General features: G+C 34.4%; 1 long non-coding RNA gene across 1 annotated transcript; it reads right to left on the bottom strand.

Moving 5' to 3' along the window:
- Nucleotides 1-21684: 21684 nt before the first annotated feature.
- LOC133183319 (uncharacterized) lies at nt 21685-24456 on the bottom strand. The gene is made up of 2 exons (XR_009720622.1): nt 24197-24456; nt 21685-22105 (listed from the first exon to the last, which is right to left on the bottom strand). It is a non-coding gene; the product is annotated as an uncharacterized LOC133183319 (long non-coding RNA).
- Nucleotides 24457-24704: the final 248 nt, after the last annotated feature.

The raw sequence follows: 24704 nt of genomic DNA, 5'->3' as shown, positions 1-24704 counted from the left end.
TTTAGGGAGAGATAAAACATACGAATCTGTCAAGAGAAGGTTCTATTGGCCTGGCTTGTCAAATGATGTTAAATTATGGTGTCAATCATGTGATCTTTGTGCACGTAGAAAACCAGGTCCAGGGTTTGGAAGATCCCCACTTCAATCTTCTGTCCTTCAATCTACAAAACCATTAGACAGAATTGCAATAGATATTTTAGGTGGTTTACCTACAACCAGTAATGGAAATGAGTATATCATTGTTGTAGGTGACTATTTTTCAAAATGGAAAGAAGCATATGCTGTATCTGATCATACTGCCCTTACAGTTGCTGACAAACTTGCTACTGAATTTATTTCACATTTTGGCGTTCCAAATCAAATTCATACTGATCAGGGGAGAGAATTTGAGAGTGAATTATTTTCTGAACTTTGTAAACTTCTAGGTATGGAGAAAACTAGAACCACTCCATATAGACCACAATCTGATGGCCTTGTTGAGCGTTTTAATAGAACTCTGATTGCCATGTTGTCTGCCTTTGTCAATGAAAATAAAGATGACTGGGATGACCATTTACCTTACCTCATGATGGCATATCGTGCAACCCCTCATATAAGTACAAAGTGTACTCCAAACTTGCTTATGTTGGGTCGGGAAATTTCATGCCCTTTAGATATCATGGTCGGGATACCACCAGCAAATCCTGGGAAACTGTGTCCTTCAATGTATGTAAAATGGTTAGAAGTGTCAATGAACAATGCGTTTGAGTTTGCATATCAGAATTTAGGTATAGCTGCTCAGAGACAGACACATTATTATGATAAAGGGTTAAAACCTAGGGAATTTGAACCAGGTGAATGGGTTTGGAGATGGTATTTACCAGCAATGTCAAATAAATTAGGTCAGGGTTGGACGGGTCCATATCTCATTATTCAGAAAATTTCAGATGTTACTTATGAAATCCAGTTAAACTCTGAAAGTACCCCAATAACTGTCCATGTGGATCATTTGAAACCATTCCAAGGGAGACAACCTCCAGTCTATTGGTTAGAAGATCATGAAAACCAAACTTCTGATGGAACTTTGAGCGAAATAGCAGAACCACTTCCAAATAGTCCTTTGGTGCAACCTGATCAAAGATCTCCTGTAAAAACAAGAGCTGGGAGAACAATTAAACCCAGAGAGATCTACTCACCATAACATTATTCAAAGTTATTTCAAATAAGTAAATTTTTCAAAATTATCTGTTATTTGAAAGTTACATATTTTTCTAAATATTATCTGTCATAATTTGTAATTTAAAAATTTCTGTAATTAACATTTGGAAATTTGTTTTATCTATTATTTCATGGTAATATAAAAGAGTTGGAATATTTATAAAACAGCTGGACTGTTGGGCCCTATTCCTATACTCTGATATTGCCTTGGCATAATTGATTTGTTTTGAAAATAAAAACTAATATTAGTTGTACAATTATTTTGATAGGTAGCCTTCATGGACATATTAGACATTCTGGTAAGTGAGGAGGAGATGGCTACATTAGACTATGATTTACGACCGCAGTGGATCGAGGGAGGTATGACCTGCCCTGCTGAGGGATGTGGGACATTTTTGGGAAGTTTTCCCAAGTGTAGACACCACTGGATGGACAAACACTCAAAGGAGATTATCTTGTTCCAGTGCGGACATTTTAATTATGCTGCTAAGAGGCGAAATCAAGTTGCGCGACACCAGGCAAAGCGGCATCCAGGTCTAGATAATCGAGTGATCAGCAAAACAGTCAGGAACATCAAATATGAAAATCCAGGGAAGGGGCTTATGCCAATCCAGCCGATCCCTGAGGCCCGGAAGCGTTTCCGTGATGAACAAGCAAGGTTGCGAAGGAATAAAGCAGCTTTATCTCATGCAGGATCCCTTGTGCGGGAAGAGACCAACGCCAGGGACCAGGAAGTGGTCATTCAAGGGGAAGACACTTTTGTGGTAACGAACAGACTCTGGGGACCAACTTCCAGAAAGACAGTGAAAAAGTTATAAATTTAACATTTAACATGTTTAAATGCTAGAAAATTGTTTTTTTTTATTTTACTTTTGATATTGAGAAGTTAAAAGATATTTAGCTTCTACCTTATTTTTAATTCCTGCTATAATATATATTACTTTGAAATAAATGATATTATCATTTATGTCTTAAGAAGGGGGGAGTGTAGCAAGAATGAATTTTGTTATATGCATTTATGCCTTGTATTTTAAATGTAATGTCGTTATTTATGTTTTCATGCATATATTGGTATACTGCCTTATCCCCCATATTATTTTGTTTATATTTACAAACCTTAATAGCACGTGTTGCTTCCATCAAATCTTACGGGTAAATGTTTATGTTTGATGATCTAAATTCTCATTGGCTATCAATACGGAAGTTAACCTTTTGGGTGTTACTAATTTCAGTCAAAGTTCATACCCTTGGGGTGTATTCACTAGATTTCAAGTTAAAGATTCTATTGTTTCCAAAGAGTATATAAACCCGTGTAACTGTTAGACACGTGGGGAATCTTGGAAAGCATTAACTTGCTGTAAGTTCTCTCACTTTAATAAAGGTTTATTAGGTATTTAACAGGTTGCACCCTTAGAAATTATGTTAAGATATTAGGCATTTTGACTAAATTGTCGTCGTCTATTGCTCCTGTTAAATTTATTAGGCCATAATTCTAAAAGCTAGGAGATAGGTTTTAAGGTATTCTTAAATAAATAAGGGGTTTTTCTAAATTACCCTAGGCCTTTCCCCCCCGGCTAGGTTGGGCTAGCGTTTCCGTACACTAGGTTGGGGGGTGATTTTTATACGGTTGTTGGGATTTTTTTTGACAAGGCAGGAATTTACAGTTGTTATTTTTTTTATACTATATTTTTTTTGTTTGTCTATACAAAGGTTAATAAATTTTGTTGTTTGTTGGAACTGGTGTGTTCATTACGACTGACATGAGGTGTTGAATTAAGGTACAAATAAGTTCGGAAATAAGACCAAGCAGAATCTCAAATCAAAATAAGAACCTGGGAAATAATAAACATGAAATTATAGGAGAGTGTACAAAAAAAAATATTCTAGAACCACTAATGAAAATGGTGTTCTAAAGTTTACTCCTATTACACAGTACAAGCTGATTGTTCCTCTATATAGGCCTTCTTAAGAACAGGAATCTGTGCTTTGAGCTGCAATTAAAAAATGACAAGAAACTATGGGATGATCTACATAAATAAATTTTACTCCTGTAAATTAAAATTCTATATATTTTAATGGCTTCAACTGTTCAAAAAGTAATCGAAATTGAAAGTATAAAAAAACATATTCGTCTTTCTTACAATTAAATCAAAAGGCTACTTTTTCGTTTATTAGTCTGCTACGTTCCTTTTGCAAAAGAACAAAAATCAGACTTTTTTTCAATCTCTGGGAAGGGGGCGTTAAGTTGACATTACATGCAATTATGACGATATCTCATAAACACAAAACACTGAAGAATAAAAACAAACAGCTTTGATATAAACTCAAAACTTAAGCAACTATATTAACAATAAATAACTTAATAATTATATAAAATAACACGAAAACCTTTGCATATTCTGTGGCCAACTAAGGCAACTTCTGATATTTTTGAGCGTCCGCCATCTTTTCAATAGGAAGTTAACATGTCACGCGCTAACTGCAGTATCGCATTGAACAAAAGATGACGGCGACAGCGCAAATGAGCAATGTGCGTTGTGCATTTATAGCAAAGTTTTCCGTTTTGTATTTACTTTTACTGTACAAAAATATTATTTATTGCAATGTATTAATATCACTATTCACCAGGTGCCATTCAATGAACCTTTCAGGCCCGTAGCAGCGGTTTCAAAAGTGGGGGGGGGCAACTTCCCCGAAAAATCTGACAAGCAAAAAACAACGTGTGTGTGTGTGTGTGTGGGGGGGGGGTTACAACTTCCCAAAATTATCTGACAAGCAAAAAAAAGTCATTTACTGTCCAAATCCTGGAATTTGCCAGTGCTCGACCTTACAACATCAAAAAGTGCGTGTGTGTGTGTGGGGGGGGGGGGGGGGGGGGCAACCAGCATTTGAGGGAAATTTATTATAGCAAAATACTATACTCAGAAAAAAGGGGGGCTGCCCCCCCCCCCCCCCCCGTTATACGGGCCTGCCTTTAAGCAAATTTCATCCCGACGCCCTGATGAGACCATAGGTGCTTGGTTTCAGGAGGGTGTATTTTGTGTATTATGTGTTTTTCTAGGTGTTTCTGAATACACTCATTCAAATAAAAATCAAAAATCGCTGAAATTAGCACATTTTAAAAATATAATATTACTGTTTCTTTTTGTATACATACAGTAATATGATATTTTTAATAACAACTAATATCATGCCTGGCAATGTTTTGGATTGCCGAAATGAAACAGATATTGAAGACAAAAGCGTGTTATTATCGATATTGTAACGTTGTGAATTTTTGTTGACCATGGTTGTGAATATCAAATATACTTGTTCCGTCAATAAAATGTTTAAATTACAGATAATTTATTATTTCTTGGAAATTTTCATGTTTACCAAACAACTTTTGCGACACAGCTCAATTTTTTTAGTTAAAGTTTTAATTTCATTTCCGAGTGTTACTAGTATTTATCCATACATGCATATAATAAAAAATGTATTTCCTTGAGTGCTACACGTATAATTTGTTTCACTACACATATTTGTATTACTACGTGTATTGCGATTAAATGTAGTGTGACATCGAAGTCATGTAAATGTGACTCTTGCTTAGAACATACATTCATTCTTTGAATTGAAAAGCATTCAGCATATAAAACGAAAAATGATTAGGCTAGAGTAAGGGGGGGGGGGCATTTTTATACACATTTATATATGAACAAATAAGATTGAACTGATTTGGTGATAGGCAGCAAACATATTGATACAAATCATGAAAATGATATGTATTGCCATAAATCTTTTATTATCTAAATGTCTCCGCCTATTTGCGGGTACATTAAATTCGAAAGTGGTCGAATTCAAACTTCCGAAATTTAAGGTGAAGTATCCCTCTGCTCTAAACTTCAGCAATTTTTTTAATTCCCAACATTGATTTTCATTAACAACAATATCATTAGATTCAAATGGAAAATACTGTAAAATATGAAACGTTGCTTACTTTTTGAGAAATGAATATTATGTCTAATCATGATATGAAGAAAATTTGATAAGTTGAATAAAAAGATCGATATTTTTTTTATCTCAAAATAAAATTAGAAATATGAGGTATATATGAAAGTAATATTTACTGTCATACCTATTTAATTCATATAAGAAAACATAATGAAGCGTTGCTTTTAAAATCAGAATATCACATTGTTTTCTGTGGTAGCAAAATAAAAATGCATTCCTCTAACAATTAAAAGAATTGTTAAGAGATAGAAATATCTCAATTTTAACAGTTTAAAGGAACTGAGTATAAATGTTTTAGGTAAACTATTATAAGTAATTAATAAAAGAATTGCCAATAGAAAATAAAAATCGATACTTGTAACATAGTTCAGATTCGAATGATGGTCCTCATTATTATTATTCGAATGATGGTCCTCATTATTAAACTCTGGTAAGATGAAATATAGGGAGATAACGAACGGTGTTCAAGTTCAAAAGTCCTTTAAACTCTGGTAAGACAATTCAGTGGACTGCTTGGAATAATTTCCTTGGAGAATTATCTCTCTTATATCAGAGGGACATTATATTTAAAGTCTTATACATGTTTTTTTCAAAGACGTTGTCTAATATGCATGACAAAAAATTCAAGGCTTAAATATCAAAAGCATATGCATGCACAAAAATCATAGATTAATTTAGCGAAATATTGTAATTCAAAGCTTAAAATGGATAGCCGAAAAGGTTCTAAATCACATACTAAAGTGCACTCATTCTTTGACTATGGAGTACTCCGTTCACCTGATCAGTACATACGACTTACGGCTACGTAACCGTGTGCAGTGGTGTGTGACCGGTCAACAGGGGATGCTTATTTGGGCACCTGATCCCACCTCTGGTGTTTCTATCCAGGGTCCCTGTTTTTGCCCTGTTCACGATTCATTTTGTTCACTTGATTTATGAGATTCTTCACCATTCGTTATCTTCACCTTTTACAAGAAGGTGTCTAGCGAATCGTGTAGATCTGTCAATAATCAATGACCTTTGAAGGAAAAATTATAAACTTTGAGATGTATTTGCCATATTTTGTTAGAAAACAATAGAAACATTAATTTCCTATAACGGTCATTCGGGCATGTAGAATGTGTTTGTCATTTACATCCGCTTTTATCATTTGTTATTAGATAAAGTGTAACTTTTGATTCCTTCATGAAAAGACTTGATATTTGGACAAATCTACAAGGAATCTCCATTCTTTCTGTACAATAAGGTCAAGGTCATGTATAGAGGTCAAGGTCAAATATTATGACGTCATCTGTTTTATTTTTAATTTTTGTTGGTCGCCCGTGTGGCACAGTAGTTAGAGCGTTTGCTCTATGTCACAATTGTGATAACGGCATGGAAATATATCCCCTCGCTGCATCACACACATTTGTAATATATTGAATGGTATTTTTTAAACAATGCACATTCTCATGTCGAATGTCTGATTGCACCATCTTCTTACAATGGTCTGCTAGAATATGTGGGCAAAAAATGTGTGGTTGAATTTACTTCATATTACATATAAAGAGAGATTTTGTATCTTAGAACTGTCAACAAAATATCAAAGTTTCAAAAAAAACAGGATGTGTTTGTGAAACACTGATGCCCCCGTATGGCAACTTATAGCGAAGGTTAAACTTTCTCAAATGCAAATAAAATATGTTACCCAAAGTAAGTTCTTGTCCCTAGGAATATACCTGTGAAATATGAAGGCCTTAGCAGCAACCATTAAAAAGATATGGAAAAGGTTAAAAATTTTCAAAGGTAAGTCAAACATCAAGGTCAAGGTCAAATGGTCAAAATTAATGGTGCCCAAAGAAAAGGCCTTCTCACAAGAAATACACATGTGAAATATGAAAGCCCTTGTACCAAACGTTCAAAAGATAGGGCCAAGTTTAAAGTTTATCAAAAGTAGGTCAAACTCCAAGGTCAAGGTCAAAAGGTCAAAGTTGTTGGTATCCAAAGAAAGGTCTTGTCACAAGGATTACATATGTAAAGTATCAAAGCCCTAGCACAAACCGTTCAAAAGTTATGGCCAAGGTTAAAGTTTTCCAAATGTTGGTCAAACTCCTAGGTCAAGGTCAAAGGGTCAAAGTTGTTGGTATGTTATGGCCAAGGTTAAAGTTGGGTAAAGTTTTGTAAAACTGGGTCAAAGTCCAAGACCAAGGTCAAAAGGTCAAATATGATGGTACCCAAGGAAAGGCCTTGTCACAAGGAATACACATGTGAAATATGAAAGCTATAGCTCCAACCAATCAAAAGTTATGGGCAATGTTAAAGTTTTTGCGGACAAACAGACAAACAGACAGCTAGACAGACGGACGGACAGGGTAAAAACTATATACCCCCGAATCTTCGATACGGGGGCATAAAAAAGATATGAAGAAAAAAATAGCTATACGTTGTGTACTACCTCACGTTAAGGAAACACTTTACCCTCTGGCCAAGAAAACAAGTCTTTTTGAGAGACAAAACTACATTTATTTCAACATGATTGATTTAACAATATATCAGTTATGCAGACATTAATGTTAAAAACTACGTTTTAAATTTCTTTTTGCTCTGCTCTTATTATATAATAAACAATAGAGTGAAGTAGAGCTCAGGTCACCTTAAAATATTTGCTGTTTCTATTGTTACGTATTTTTCTGTTAAGCATACACAAATACAAACAAAGACTAAGATTCCGAGTTACCCAAAGGTTTTTTTTTTAACTCAAGGTTTGTATGCGGGTACTTCGGTATCTTTTAATGTTTGTTTGGATTTATAAATCCTAATCTAGTAATTAGACACATTAATGCTTTTGATGACCTAAAATCGTCATTAATTTTACACTTAAGTTTATAATACACTGTACATACATGTACATGTACATATATCAAACATTAAATTATGTCAATTCATAATACAGGAGCCAAACCCTTCTTTTTCTCTTTCCTTGAAATAACTGATATATGTATATTTAATTATCTTCTGATGTTATTTCAAGTTAGTTTTGTTGATTGGTGAAATTCAAGACAACTAAACCGTAAGTAAACATTATCTGATGGATGCCGAATGAACAAAAATTCCTAACTGTCAGCAGGGTATCCGTCTTAATGATGACAGATAATTGAATTTTCTTAACAACAACAGCTATAGTTACAGGTTTGTAAATCTCTTAGGTTTTAAGTTATTAACATATTTAAAAAATCAATGCCTACATAAATCTCAGTCATAATATCTGGATAATAAGAAACATTGACTCAAGTTTCAAATCAGATCACAAACTCAGTTATCTGCAAATACAAGCAAGCAAGCATTCAAGAATGTGTTAAAAATAAATAAATAAATAAATAGAAATAAATTAAATAACAAAGAAACGAAAGTCATTACAAAAGAAATTGTCACACTGTGTTTTGAAATTTGCCAGAAAAAGTATAATTCTTAAATTAAAAGCATTTTAAAATGATTCTTGAAAACTAATATCTTTGTCCACGCGTCTTCAAGTTTGTTCCATTAATTTGTACGAAATCTGAAGAAAAGCAGAAGTCTTTAAAAACGTATAGAACAAGAAATGAAGCCGCCTCCTGGTATCGTCTCCTAAATGCTTTAAATGAAGTCTCAGTTTTAACAGATGATAATTTAAAAAACACAACCACAGCTATCAAAGCAGAGAACTCAATCTGTAACATTACTATTTGAAGAAGCTTTTTAGCAAGTCATTACATGTACTTAGATGCTTCAACTGCAGAATACAAGCTTGTATTTGTGATTATGGATGTTGCACAACACAGGCTCTTTAAGCCACCACGTCGGAAGATAGCTCTGCATAACTCAACCTGTCGGTTTCTTAAACTTAAATTTGCCAACAAAGGAATAGATGCTGTTGACATTAGTAACATTCTTAATCATAAAAAAACAGTAATGCATTCCACCATATTTCAAGTTGAAGTCTACACCTTGCATTTCCTACAGATATACCCAAACTGTTGCTTCCAAACTTTTCAATTATAAACAAACCTTGCAGTGTCTAGATATTGAACATCTAAAACAAAATCCTGTTAAGAGTTCCTGCTCTTCTTCGTCTTTCAACTACAGTCCCGCTTTACACCTCAATACCGGTGATGCTAATATAGTTGAAAATGACGATCATCTTAAAAGGTGCAAAATACAGGTACTGGTAAGTCCGATCTTTCAATTGGTGACAGAACTTCATTACCATGAATTCTGTCGAAGATTAGACCAGACGTTGGGCTAAATATGAACGGAAAGACCTGAACATTTCGTCAGAATGAATTAAGAGTTTTAGAAATGTATTAAAGAACCGTATAAAAAGGTTAAAAGGAAATATGTTTACCATTTATCCTTTCGTTTTCACCAAAAAGGAGGTGATAAAGAATTAGAAAGACTACATGAACAATATGTTATCGTTACAGCAGACAAGGCTTGTAATAATATCGTCATTGTTTGTAAGGCTCATTATTATCACTGCATTTTAGAAGAACTTGGTTTTAATCCAACTTATACTCAAAGCTCTCTTTCTAAGGATGAACTTCTACAAAATCACATTTCAGTGTTAAATACTTTCAACATTCCAGTCAACCAAAGTGAGTTCGATCTACCCTACCTATACTGGATTCATAAAGTTCATAAAAATCCTTACAAAGATAAATTGTCTGGTCCAGCAAATGCTCTACCAAGCCCTTTATACAAAACTATTTAAAACCGCTGTAAAGGAGAAACTTCAGATATTCTGTACTACAGCATATTCTTATATCTATATAAGTGGTGTAAATCAGATTTGGATTCTAAAAAACGCCAAAGAACTTTCAGAAAATTTAAAATCACCCAATTTTTCTAACGTCAATTACATCAAAACTTGCGAGTTTTCTACACTTCATACAATCATCCCTGACGATAAATTAAAATCTAGGCTTTTTGATATAATAGACAACTGCTTCTTCAATAAAAAATGAACTCGGAATTTTTGTCATCTTGTAATTGGTCATCAACAAAATTACTTTGTTAAAAATTACTCTGATTCTACACAAATGTAATATGAAGTTGATATTAAAGGATGCTGGAGTTCCTCCTTGACAACACTTATGTAGTCTTCGGAGACCAGGTCTTCCAACAAACTGTTGGAATTCCGATGGTCACTAATTGTGTTTTTTTTATTAGCCGACTTGTTTTAGTATTCCTATGAAGCAGAATTTATTCAAAAAACTTATATATGTACATGAGAAGAAGAAAACACTTACTGTGGCCTTCAACTCGACATTCAGATATATCGACGATGTTTTATCAATTAACAATAGTTACTTCCATTCACATGTCGACTCGATATATCCCAGTGAACATGAAATAAAAGCCACCACAGAGTCTGCCACATCTGTTTCCTATTTGATATAGAATATACGGACCGACTGACAACTAGATTGTATGACAAACTAATTGACTTTAGCCTTTCCATCGTTAACTTCCCTTATTTATGCAGTAATATTCCGCTGTCACCTGCACATGATGTTTATGTCTCCCAACTTATTCGATAGCCAAGAGCATATTCTGAGTACGATCAATTTTTACACTGAGGCACGCTAGCTACTGACAGATACGTTGATGTTACAGGGATTTCAACAACCTCATTTAAAGTCAGCATTTCGTAAATTCTATGGTCGTTATAATGTTCTTGTTAACAAATATAACATATTAACATATAATATATCACTGAGTCATATTTTGGCTGACGTGTTTCATGCCGACTGTTAGGTCTTTGTTTTTGTACTATATTCATCTAAGGAATGTTCCGTCTACTGATCAATATATAGGGTCGAAGGCAGGTTTGACCGGTCAACAGGGAATACTTCTCCTCCTAGGCACCTTATCAACCTCTGGAATTTCGGGGGTTCCGTGTTTTATGCCCTGTTCACAGATTTGAATTGTTTGTAGATTTTTTGAGATCGATCAACGTTCGTTATCTTAACCCTTTTTAGTGTAATTATTATAAATTTACAAAATTTCCGAAACAGGAAAACAAATTGCATATGTTGATTTAAATCAATTTAAATTTAATAATGATGTACTGTTTCCTAATGATTAAAAAAAGACACGTTATTACACTAGGATACTTTGTCAAAATAGGTACAATTTATAAAAAAATTCACAGTTTGCTGTTTATTCATTTAATATATTCTTTTAGAATTATAAATTTGTTTGTAGATACAGTTTTCTACTCATCGGAAAATGCCGGGCTGTAGCTAACAAATATGACTATTCCAATCAAGCCTATTGTCATCGTATGAAGGGAAGCAAAAATTGGGATACCAGTCAGAGACGCAAGATAGTCAAAGAGCCAGGATAACCACACCAAAAAAGCGACGACTGAGAAAGATTTTACCCACTTCAGCTCTGGGCAGGACATAAGAGTAACGTTTCTGCTAACTTTCAAATAAATCCAAATGAAGGACACAAAGTCAACGACAAGAGAAAGACTGATAGGCAAACCAAGAGTAAAAACATTCATCATGGACGAGGAAATCTCGCAAGCGGAAGTCGAGTAGCCAAGCAATGAATCATCTGCATCAAGGTTTGGAAAAGTATTGGAAACAACAAAGAGACAGCAAAATGCAAGATTTATGGCGGCATAAGCAGCAAAGCGCATTGGTCTGTCTTGATCTCTAACCCCAGATTTCGTTAGCGTAAAGATGGAACGTGTCATGTCAATACAAGCAATGCTGGACCAGACGGCAACGGAGACAAAAAGAAAATGTATGATCATTCCAAGAACCCCACAAGCCTGCTCACCAATATAGACTAGTTGAATCAGAATTTTAATGAAATTCATGATGAAATAAGTCAGAGACTGACTCATTTGAGAGAGAACGATAGAGGACCACTTTTCTTTTAGAAACACGGTAGAAATCACGTGAAACAAGCATGCTAGCAAGGATATAAGTATACAGACAATGAAGGAATATACGCCTTTTGCTTCTGAGGTTACACCAATGTAAGTGTTCCTGATGGCCTCTAAGTACTGGTCAATACATACTCCAAAATACTGTCTATCATCGGAAACCCTCACGTAAGAATTGTTGACACAGGCATCGTATTCTTCGAAGCAGAATGACAGCTCTTTGTGAAAAAAGTACATCCTCGACCGTTCAACAAGTACTCTCGGACATGTCTGCCATGGGGCCAAAGCAAGAGTGAGAGAAGGATGTCTTGAACATTGCAAACAAATCTTTTTTGGATAATGCATAACTGATATAGGGTTGACAAAGTTAGGATCACTGAAAAATATTGAAAAATTGGGATGAAATGATGTGTATAAATTGTGTAAAAGCCCATTATGAAAGGGTTGTGTTCTATGTATGTTATATAATCGTTCTATCATGAAGAGAATCTGATGTGGATGCAACACTTTGTACCATATTGAAAATATTAAACATTGTCCCCATTTATCAGTTAGTATAGGCAAGAAGGTATTTTCTAAACTAGCTTGACATATATGTTCCTGGCCATACTGTATTGTACGGAGGATGGTACCGAAGCTTAAATCTTTATTTATCGGACAGCAGAAAAAGCTGTTTAAAATGTACGTGGCCTCGCTCACTTCGTTTATCACAGGTTGGCACCTTGGTCCAATAAGTACAAAACCCCTCTCACAGATGATCTTAAGACAGGATTTCTAAAAATAAAAGTTTTTTTCTGGTATTATGCGATATTGATAAAAAAGGGATCTTTCTTTCTCTCTCATGGCTGCAGAATCTCTTTCTCTCTCACACACACACACACACACACACACACACCCTCACATGCATCACCGACCATTCGAGGACTATGACACCCCACCTTCCTCCGAGGACTATACTTTCTAATTGAGATATTTTTTCAAGATTTGGTATATTTATAAGGTTTGGCACTAGTTACACGATGGGGGGTTGCATTATGTTGTATTTTGAAAATTAAAGCATGATTTTTTCACTATGCTTTAGAGGACGTTGTGTTAACGTGAGAGGACGGTGTGTTAACGTGAGAGGACGGTGTGTTAACCTTGCGAGGACGGTGTGTTAACCTTGCGAGGACGGTGTGTTAGCCGTGAGAGGACGGTGTGTTAACCTTGCGAGGACGGTGTGTTAGCCGTGAGAGGACGGTGTGTTAACCTTGCGAGGACGGTGTGTTAACCTTGAGAGGACGGTGTGTTAAGCTTGAGAGGACGCTGTGTTAACCTTGCGAGGACTATGTGTTATCCGATAGAGGACGTTTTGCTTATCCCCCACAAAAGAGATGTAAACAAAGTTAGGAAACATTTTTTGTCTTCAATCATTCTTACGGTGCGCTGTAAGAATGTGCGCCATGTGTGTTGACAATAAGGGTCATCATTCGTCATACACAGGCGGGGGGGGGGGGGGGGGGGGTTGATAGCGTCGGACATAAATCTTAATTTACATAGTTTTAATCAATACCTTTTTCGACCCTTCAAACACATAAAATATTCATGTAGACCTCAACATTGTTCCAACCAGCAAACGTACCGACTTTGTACGGTAGACCCCCCCTCCCCCCTCAAGTATTTCCCGGGAAAATGGTTTTAGAGGGGGAGTCCCCCGGAAAAACTGGATCTAGAGAAGGATTTCTACTAAAGAAAGCCAATATTTTCGAGAGATCATACACAGCTTAATTAGTTTTCGGCTTTTGTTTTATATTTTTCATAATTTTTGCCGATTAAGGAAAATAATAAAAGAACTTCAACACCCTTTTTTATCAATGCCGTTCCTTGATAGAACTACTTTAACAATAAGTGAACTTACAAAGGCTGATGATTTTAATGGCATTTGGCCCAACAAAAAGCATTATAGAACAGATATAAAGTGCTAGGTTTCCATAGTATTCTTTTTCTTCCTTTATTTACATTCATGAAAATAGATATTATTAGATATTATAATTCATTACATGCATTTTATAATACAAAAGCAAATCTTTGAAAAGAAAATATAAATCTTTTATGGACATGCACTGCCATGTTTATCCTCGCAACAAAAGTCCATACACAACTCCCCATGGCAGTATATTTTGGCATTACAAAAAGTACTGTATAACAATAACATAGGTTTCCATAGTTGAATGTATTTACAATGTAGAATTGTCATATAATTTAATGCGTTATATTTTCTCCTCTTCTATATAGATTACAAACCTTTCTACGCATAATTAAGAGAAAATTTTTGGGGGGTGGGGGTTGGTTTAGCCCCCCTTTTCAATTTTTCAGTAAATATACTATTATTCTAATCTTAGTTTATTTTTCTTCATTGAAAAAAAAGAACAAGGTTTCAGTAAATATATTCTGAAATTAATATAATATATGTATATATAATTTAGTATACAAATGATATAGAACGCTGTATATCACAGTACAGAACTATACATGTACATGAATGTGGGCGTCAATATTCAAAATTACGTTCATATTCATGCAGTTGCTACATATAAGAGATATTTCCATGCAGGTGCTAGATGCTAATTCCATGCAGGTGCTATGTGCTATTCTGAGTGCATATGCTACACTAACTTTTAAAAAAATCCAAAGATTAACAAATAAACCATGTGAATAAGTGCAAGCAAGGACGCATATTTATAAAATATGCCAAAGAAGATGCAAAAAAAAAAAATAAATAAATACATACTTTTGGGAGAAAGCCCTACATGTAGGTGTGAAATCATGAACCCCATAAAATTAGACAGAACGCCTCTTTCAAGGAAACTGAAATTTTAGCTTAAACTCAACAAAATTCATGTGACTGTATATTGAGTGTATATATGAAGAAAGAATAAGGAAAAATGACAAATGGTTAACAGAAATTAAGAATGCATTTGATCAACCTTGTTTATTTTTTTTTTCAAAACTCCTATAGATTATGCTATAACCAAGCAAAGATTTTTTTTTTTAATGTGTACAGTCAAAACTCTTTAATAGTATCAAGCAAAAATGCTTCTGGCAGATTGAATTCTAAGAGAAATGTTATCCACCGGTCGTCACATACATGTACAGTATTCCTGGATCGAAAGTAAAACAAACAGAATCTGATGAAAGAGGAGGGAGGAAGAGTAAAGAAGTAGCCAAAGGCAGATCCAGCACATACTGGCGCGGGTCGGGCATCACCCCCCCCCCCAACTTTGAGTTGTTTTTTTTTCTTTTTGGCTTTCGTAAATTGTGTTTGCTTAACTTGTATACGCTTTTAATTTATCCACACGTAACGACCAGGCACATAGTTTCAGGACTAATGATGAGCTAGTATCCCTAACCCAGGAAATACGATTTTAGAGTTTGGACAATTTTTTTTCTTTTCTTTATTTTGTCAAAGAAAACTATCCGTGAACTGCTCTCTTCCTCCTTCCTTTCTAAAATTTTGAATCCGCCGCTGTTCACTTCTATCCTAAATTCATCTAAAATTTTGAGTAAATACGTAACAGCTCTGTCATGTAATTTGAATGATTCATACAGCTTTCCATCATCGCTAAAATTAAACAGTTCTGTATTGTTAATATTTTGTAGTTATTGTACAGTTTCTGCTCATTTACAAAATGAAACGACCACGAAGTGTTTGTATCGCAGTTATTGTATGTTACTTCAAAGGAAAACTCACTGAGTAATGTCAAAAGTCTATTATAATTATCATACATTATTGCTCATATTGTGCAATTAAATTAAAAAATAACATCTCAAACGTTTTATTTTATTATACCTCTACTGATTTTTCCCTATATAACATTAGATCATTAGATGTGACTAATTCCCTGGAAATCGTTATGAATGGACTAATCCCCGTGCGTTAGTCAAATGAGCTAATCCCTCCTTCGAAAACTAATTCCCGGTTATCCGAAATGATTTTACTTTTACATTGGTATGATATGTGAATGAACTTATCCCCGTGTGTTAGTTCAGTGAGCTAATCCCTGCTTTGAAATCACACCATCCGAATCCTCTAAATTTTACGTTTGTATCGGTATAATAGAACAGTTAAAAGTATATCATTGAGAGAGTTAGCAAGATCCAGTTCCCCTCGACCAGGACTATTTCCCTCGGCTTCGCCTCGGGAAATAGTCCTGGCCTTGGGGAACTGGAATCTTGCTAACTCTTTCAACGATGTACTTTAACAGGAATTTAACAACCGTGGCAGCATACTAATACTTATAGATTCAGTACTCACTAGGCAAAGGTGATTGGTGCATGTTACTTTGCATTGGTTAGCAAAAATTACAAGATGTTGCGCTTAACAACCCAAATCTTAATATAAATCAAACTATTCTTAAATACATTGATTTGATATAAACTGGGACAATGACTGAGATATGAGCGCAACAATTTGAAAAATCTCCAAATTTAGTATTTAGAATTTCCTTATTTGCTACGAAATATTAATTGCCGGCAGAACTTTAACACTTTTATTAATGTTCTGAACTAGATGGTTTTTTTTTACCAATATCAAGCGATGCATGCAGTGCACATGTAATAAAAAAGGAAACATCACACAAGATTTTGTAAGGGACTAGAGGAATATTATACATGCATCTAAAAAGAATTGGGCATAAATCAAATGAATGATACAAAATTAACTAGAAAAGGGTTACACTGACAGACCCCTTTCCTTCTTGTAAATGCATGTACATTTTATGAATTCCGAAAGCTCTGCGTTTCCTCTCCTTATGGGGTTGGGGGGAAGGTTATTTGACTCTATATGATGGGGGGGGGGGGGCAACGAAGCTATCCTATCTTAGGAGATTTGCTTATCTTTGCCCTAACTTCAAGACGACGATGTGCTTATCCTAGGACATATCTAAATGATATCAGAAGCGCTGTTGTCAGGAAAACAACTAGAATATTTTGAATTTACAGAGCTTATATAATTTAATCCAATAGTTTTTGTAAAAATATTAATTTCTTTTATGAATTAAATCAATTAAGTAGACACTATGCCGTGTCACTGTATATGTATGCATTTAACCGTACAAATAGAAAAAGAGAAAGTGATAAATGAAAATACATTTATTAATTGATGAATGAAACATGTAGCAGGTTAAAACGTTCATAAGCGTGACTACGGCGCGGATGCAGACGGGCACAACCTCCAACCTTTCTACAGAGAGAGAGAGGGGGGGGGGGCTGTTACATCTGGGGACGAACAACCACAAGAAGTGATATTTTGAAAATAAATCTTATTACTAATCTCAATTGTTCTTTATATGTGAATTATAAATATATCATAATGTTAATTTTTATTGTTTATCAAAAAGGGAATGCTTCATTTTTTTTTCAAATTGTCTTATCCATTAATATAAATATTTTTTTAAAAAATGCATATAGATTTTCTTTTCTGTTTTTTAATTTTATTTCTCTATTATATCTGTTACAGCTCAATACATGAAAACGGGATAAGAATGGACAAACCTGATAAAAAATTTGAAAAAAAAAAAATCGAGGAATAGCGATTATTTATAAAATTTCTGAAACATTTTATTATTACCAATACATATCAAGCGCGGATACAGGCATTTTCCGGAGGGGGAAGGAGGGTACACAGCCGCGCACTCAAAAAAAGAGGACTCAGACATTATTGTCAAGCAAGGATAAAAAACCATAAACTTATCCATACCTTATATAGCTATTTCGTTTTGGAGGGGGAGGGGGTGTTAAATCGCCTTGCCTTTATAGATATACAGACGATGTATAAATGTATGTGACTTTCTATGCCATTGTAACAGGGGTCCGTGTTTTCTAGAGGGATTGGGTTTACTATATATTAATATCATTTCAACAACTCTAAAAATCAGTGGTATTAAGCCGATATCCGTACCAGTAGGTACGCATACATGTATCCTCAGATATCGAAAAGCTCCACAGCTTCGAGAGTTTAGATCTATAGATATACTTATATATCCCTTCAATCTGTTGGTGAATTAAAATGATTTGAATATATATACATATAGTCTTTAAACATAGCTTTATGCAGATTAATCCAGAAATGCAGAATAGATATTTAACGCGTAAATGGAAACCCTGATGAAAAAAAAAAAAAGATATACATGTACCATGTCATTTTGTGATCGAGTTACTGGATATGCGTTACATGAAATATAATCTTTCTCTCTCTTTCTCCAGAAAATAGAAATAATTGTTATTCGATTTGATGAGGAAACAATTTTTTTTCTATAAAGCAGAGAGAAATTTGCAACATATACCTTTATACGATACATTAAATCAAAGGAAATGATTATAGCGCTGAAAATCTGAATAATCACCAAAGAAAACCCAAAATTTCAAGAAAAAGAATATGGGTCACAATGTAATTAAATATTGGGACTTTATCAAAGATTTAAGCATACACTTCGATATTGTGGTAGGCGAAATAATGTTCGGTCGAATCTCCAAATATGTTACGGCTCTTCGAATATATCTGTTTTTGCATCTCTTCGTAGCATACAAAAATGTATATAATTTTTATTTTTGCCTCATTTCTAAACTGTTTTTACAATGTATGGATTATTTCCGTACTGTATAAGGTGGAGACCGGTCCTTAGGATAAGACCGTATAAACCGAAGTCCCCTGTCGCAGTAGATGCTGGCACGAAAAAGATCTCTCTCTGCTCAAAAGCCGCAAGTGTCGAGTACAGGTCTAAATTTGCAGCCCCCCACCAGCAAGTGTTGGCGTCTCAATATGATTGAAACATTCTCAAAGGGACGTTAAACAACTAAGCAAACAAACAAACAAATATTTTTATACATTGTATTTACCGGTACATGTAAAAGTATATGTATTCTTTCTCTACATAAGATTTGGATTTGGACCCATCCGTCTTTTGCAGATACACCTCTGTATGCATGGTATTATTTAAACTGAGACCCCCCCCCCCCCCCAACACACACTTTCCACACTTTTCTGTGGTAGCGTTGAACCGCTTGCACCGTATTGTACAGAATATATTTCGTGCAGAAAAGAAAATGAGAGTATTACAACACCCCCTCCCCCTCCTTTCTCAGTTTTAAGAATTTTAGTTTTGTAAAATAGTCAACAGCCTATTTCCCTTTATTGCTTGTAAACATTTTGCTTTTTTAACATTTAAAAAAAATCCTGAACGTTTTCCTGTGGCTCAACCCCTCTCCACCTTAAAAAACATTGTTACAGACTTGAAACTACAAACTTTACTTTTCATGATTGAAAAGGTTCATTGTCGACGGATTTTTCCGTATTTCACGATCATGACAAGGAGCACACGGCGGGTATGACCTGTCGGCAGGGGATGCTTGCTCGACCATGGCATCTGATCCCACCTCTGACATTTTAGAGGTCCGTGTTTGCTCTGCTCCCGATTTGTATTGTTTAATGGACATTTGAGCTTGAATACCGTTCGTTATCTATATATATTTCATTCATTGAAAGGGCAGCTCCTCCTTTTTTGTTGCAGTATAGTCAATTCAGGGTAATGTATTAATAAAATTTGGTACTGAAAGATGGAACACCTACCCTCCCCCACTTACACCTCCCACGAAATAGGATTTTCGAGTATGTTGAATTTTTTTTCTCTTGCTGCCCCCCTTTTTTTTCAAAAACGATGCTACGTTCCTGTGAAATATTTGACAGATACATTTATGCGCAAATTGTTAAAATGCAAAGAATTAGAAAAAATAAAACTAGCAGGTACCGATATCATTTACACATGGTTTTTATGTCCAAAACATCAAGGTACGCTTATCACCTTCATACGAGATATATGATTTATTTGTAGGTTTTATTCAAATCTGCTTGTCGCTAGCTAATTAAGACTCAATAAATCTACAATTCACTTTGATTCATTTAATGAAATATGACAAAAATAACAAAATCAAGCGGTGTAAACTCATGAACCTGTCAAGCTCGACGTCATCTTGGGATATGCGTACCTACTGGTACAGATATCGGCTTAATATCAGTGAATATTAAAAAAAAATAATCCGACAATGACTGGTGCGCCTCTCGCATGAAATGCATCATTGCTGACCAAAAACTTTTACACATGTAGTTCTTGGAAAGCTTTTTTTTTTTTTTTTTTTTTTTTTTTTTTTTTTTTTTTTTTAAATATTTTTGATATAAACAACAAATTTAAGCATTTATAGTTAATGTATATATAATATGAATGTGTAATAAAATATCTAAAGAAAACCTGGATAGACATTTGAATATTTTAAGTAAAAAATTTATTTATGAAAATAAAACACATTATTTGTGAACATTTTTTTAAGCTTATGGATAAAATCTTCATAAAACTAGTCAGAACTATGGAGAACATGTTAGTCAAACATATTTTAAAAAGAAATTGAAATTGCAAAATTTTAGGGAAACTATTTTTTTTCAATATTTAGACCAATCCCGATCAAAATTAACACAAAATAAATAAGATGAAATTATTGCCTTCTTTAAGTATTTACCACTAAGAAATTTATTTATTTATCAAGTTCAATTACTTTTTAACGCGTATTACACCTAAACAAACTTGTATTCCTCGTGAAAATATTATCTATTATCAATTATTATAAAATTCTGGTTGGGATCAGTTTAATTTCGATCGGGATCGGCTAAAATTTGTAAAAAATAATTTCTCTAAAATTTCGCAATTTCATTCAATTTCTTTTTCAAATATGATTGTCTAACAAATCCTTTGTAGCTGTGACTTGTTTTTTGAATATATTATCCATATGTTTTGAAGATATTCACAAATAATGTACTTTTTCGAAAAAAAAAAATTAGTAAAAAAATTAAAATGTCTATCTGGCTTTTCTTCACATATTTTGAGATATTTACATAATGCATTCATTAACATCAAATTTTTAACTATAAAGCATCTTATTTGCAAATAAAACATTTTTTTTTTTCATTTTCTATGAAAAATTGGAGAAAATTCTTATAAAATAATTAAGAGCTAGGCCTTTCAATGCTGAAACCATGACTTAAGGAAGCTCTAAACACTGCACACTAAAGAGTTCTATTCGTAGGGTATTTTTATTGAGTGATTTGCCCTTAGAAGAAAAATAGTATAAATGGGAATCTACAGTTAATGACACAATTTCTTATGAATTAAAGTATTCTTAATGTTATGTTAGACCAAGATTAAGTAATTGAATACATTATTTTCATTAATTTTCCTGATGCTAGTAAACAACAGTGATTTCTGTTCACAAATAGTTCATTGTCTTTGAACATTTTTTTCTGCAGAAATAAGGCAGGTACCCTATGTTGAAAATGAACTTGATACACTGAATATGTGCACCTTTATATGATATATTTTTCTCAAAGCCCAAAAAGCATTTTTCATTAGTGTTTAGAGCTTCCTTAACATGGATGTCTTAAGACCAACGGAATAAAATTTTGGTGTGGCATTCCTCCTTAAGAAAGTAATTGTGGGTCCAGTTCCTAATGAATAGAAAGCCTCATTTGCGGTTTGTATAAACAAGTGCATAAATTATCGATATAAAATTTTATTCAGAAGATAAATATCATCAATGTTCATTTTTGCATACTTAAACATACATCAATAAAAAGAATTGTTATTACTTTAAAAAAATATAACTATATAAATCAATACTAAAAAAGTCTAACATTTCCAATGTTTTACTGAGCGTTCATAAAAAAAATGATGTTTGACTGCAGAGTGAGATATTGGACATTGGACCGCTTATGTCACAATGTTGGCAGGATCAGCTAAATCTTATTTTCATCTGTTGGTGAGCGACAGTAACAGAATTGACCAAGTTTAACGCAGTGCAGGTAAAGGAAATTAACATCATAGAAGCCAGCACGAGTACAATCATAACTGAGGTAATGTGTAGTAGGCCTCTCGGAGCAAATAGAGAACAAGTATCAGCTGTCAACATGCAGTAGACCTGAAACAAAGTGAGAAAAATTATTACATCACTTGTGTCAGCTAAAGGTGCTGTGAGCGATCTCACAAAATAATAAGGTTATAACCCTGCTGCAATTCTTTTATTTAGAATGTGTAAATGTGACCTTGAACTTACCAAAATGACTTTGGTTAAAAAATGACAGATCTCTGGACATGAGTAATCTAAGAGTGAAATATGGACATACAATTTTTCTCCATTAATACAAAATAATAGACTTGCATTTTTTTTCTGCCAGAGACCTTGAACTTGTCACAATGACCATCAGGTCAAAAAAAATTTTTGTAGCAAATTAAAGCTCAGTAACAAAGTTATTGACTGGACAAGAATGTTATCTCTTATCTGCCAGTGACTTTGAACTTGCCAGAATGACCTTGGTCAAAGTCAAGACAAACTTCCAGGTCATAAACAATCTTTGTAGCAAGTAAGAGCTTCCAATGATTCTCCATTACAAAGTTACAGCCTACACAAGTGTTTAATACCTTTTTTAAGCCAGTGACCTTGAACTTGCCAGAATTGCCATGGGCCAAGGTCATGACACACTCTCAGTTCTTCAATAATCTTTGTACCAAGAATGAGCCTCAATGATTCTCCATTGCAAATTGATATCCTGGACAAGAAGTTTATATCTTTTCTGTCAGTGACCTTGAATTTTGACAGACTGTTTGATGGGATCCTGCCAATCAAATCGGGTTCATCAGGACATTTGAGCAATATAAGCCCTAAAGATTCAACAAACTTTCATAAAATAATTATCGTTAATATTAATAAATTAGTTTAAAACTATACTAAACATAACTATTTACATCATATTGAAACATTGTACTGAACAAAAGTAGTTTTGACCTCGACTTGTTAATAACAGCTGTGGCTAAAAATAGTGATTGGGTCATGTGGGGATTTTTTCTTTACACAGCAATGACTGTTTACAATCTAACATATAAGAAAGGATAAGATAGGCTAAGATCCCTTTTTGGCCCCTGGTTTGGGGTGTCTTTTAGAATGTTGCAACAGTTTTTCAGTTAAAAACCTGATGTCACCCCTGCCATAAATTGAGTACTGTTTCTAAGTTATGGGATACACAGAGGCCCCAGAAAGGTTAGGAAATATGTCAGTTTCCGAATTTTCTCATTTTATGCAAATTTTCATTGATTTTACAGCACATTTTGGTTCAGAAAACATAGAGCACAAGCTTGCCTATCTACCAAATTTATATATTTCATACACTAGTATCAGATGCATCTTATGTATAAAAATCTCAGATAGGCAGCCTTGTGCTCCATATTTCCTAAAGTGAAAAGTATCTCAAATTTGACGAAATACGACCAGAATTGAGGAAATTCTGGAAAATAACCTACTTCTACACCCTCTTGTGGCCTCCGTGTAAGCTTTGAATCAAAATTAGTGCTGGTTTTAAAACAAGCATTATTTTTAATTCTTACCTACAAACTATCACAATTTTAACTGTGTTCTGATTTTTACATCAAATAAGGGGCCAGATTCGGCCGTTACCATACCTTGTCCTTTCTTTGAAAGTTTTTAGATTATTTATTTGAAGGACTGAAATGGGGGTTCAACAGTTATTTTATCAATACCAATTGGTCTTTTACACGACTGGACCACTCATTTACTAGACTGGGTCAAACATTCCTTAGTGTCAAACCCTGTTGAACTAGCCGGAATGACCTTGGGTCAAGATATTGACACACCAACAGGTCATAAACATTCTTTGTACCAAGTTTGAGCTTCCAATGACCAACAAGTTGGCACCGATAGACTGACAAGGTGATTCTTATATATTCCCCCAACCTTTATTGTGGGGGTAGAAGACCAGCATGATGAATATAAGACAGAACATTCAGGATCTAAATGAAAAATGGGGACTCCTGATACACGTATCAGAGTGGAAGGAGATGCTCAATACAAAAATGCCACCTTCAGTGCCACTGGGAAAACCCAATTCTAAGGTGCTACCCAAGTGACATATACTGTGTTCTTGGAGGAAGAATATTGTAGCAGTGTTCTATGGAAATAAATTTTGTAAGAAAGGTGAAATAAAGGAAAGGAAGTTACCTGCCCAGCCATGAGGACTGCACTGTCACCATTCCTCCAAAGACAATGATTGTGGATGAGAAGAGATGGGCTGCAGAAAGTGAAAGTGAGCTGCAAAGTGATGACCATCCACTAGTCATCTTCTATTTCACCAGTGGTGGTTAAGGTGCCACTCTATACGGATTATCTGAAAAACAAGGAAATTTCATTGAAAACCTAAAAGACTTGCTGCAATTCTTTGATTCTCAAAGAAAACAGACAGCTATGGCTTAATTAGCAGCCACACATTTCTGAGAAGAATAAAAGAATCCACACAAAGAAAATTTGCCTTTGACCTAAAGCTTCAATGCAAAACAGAGTAAAAGAAATATCAGTACTATTAGCACTATTCCATGAGATTTACCTTTGATTAAGTGGGCCATGTCTTCTACCATCAATTCAATCATACGCTGCTACCAGAAACAGTGTGGAAAGTCCTGTCAACTTACCGGTAATTCCTTTTCCTGTCGATGACTGAAAAGCAATGAGT

This window comes from Saccostrea echinata, unplaced genomic scaffold (assembly GCF_033153115.1).
Source record: "Saccostrea echinata isolate AGI-Se365-2 ecotype Australia unplaced genomic scaffold, CSIRO_AGI_Sech_v1 ptg000009l, whole genome shotgun sequence".
NCBI classification, from domain to species: domain Eukaryota; kingdom Metazoa; phylum Mollusca; class Bivalvia; order Ostreida; family Ostreidae; genus Saccostrea; species Saccostrea echinata.
This window is presented reverse-complemented; position numbering and strand designations above follow the sequence as displayed.